We start from the raw sequence: 453 nt of genomic DNA, 5'->3' as shown, positions 1-453 counted from the left end.
ATAAGATAAAGTAGGAAGGGAGGTACAGTAAATTCAGAAAAAGAGAGACTGAATAAAGTAGGAAGAAGAAAGATACAGTAAAGATTTGATAAAGGAGGAAGGAGAAGAAATTAGTAAATTAGGAAATAAAAAGATTTACAAAGGAAGGAGGGTGTATAGCCAAATTTAGAGGGAGAAAGATAAAATGAAGGAGAAATAAAAGAAAAAAGAAAAGGAGAAAGTTATAGTACTGGAAAAGGAGGAGAAGCGAATCGTGAAAATAAAAAAATGATAATGGTAATAATCATAAACGACTAACTAGGTAAAGTCCCTCACGCCAAAGTTAACCAACGGATTTCTGCAGCATCCAACCCTCTCTATACTTCTTTTATCCGCCTTGTGTTACTTCTCTCTCCCCTCCTTGGCCCTTTCGTTCGTCTCGCCTACTGAGAGACGCGGCTTCAAAATGGCAAA

At 36.9% G+C, this 453-nt stretch overlaps 1 protein-coding gene across 1 annotated transcript in view; it reads left to right on the top strand.

The window, feature by feature from the left end:
* The window catches only part of LOC119588474 (peroxidase-like), a 24,052-nt gene that overhangs the window by 17,094 nt on the left and 6,505 nt on the right, over nt 1–453 (top strand).

This window comes from Penaeus monodon, chromosome 24 (assembly GCF_015228065.2).
Source record: "Penaeus monodon isolate SGIC_2016 chromosome 24, NSTDA_Pmon_1, whole genome shotgun sequence".
Classification (NCBI taxonomy): domain Eukaryota; kingdom Metazoa; phylum Arthropoda; class Malacostraca; order Decapoda; family Penaeidae; genus Penaeus; species Penaeus monodon.
Note: the sequence above shows the minus strand (reverse complement) of the source record. Positions and strands in the feature narration are given on the sequence as shown.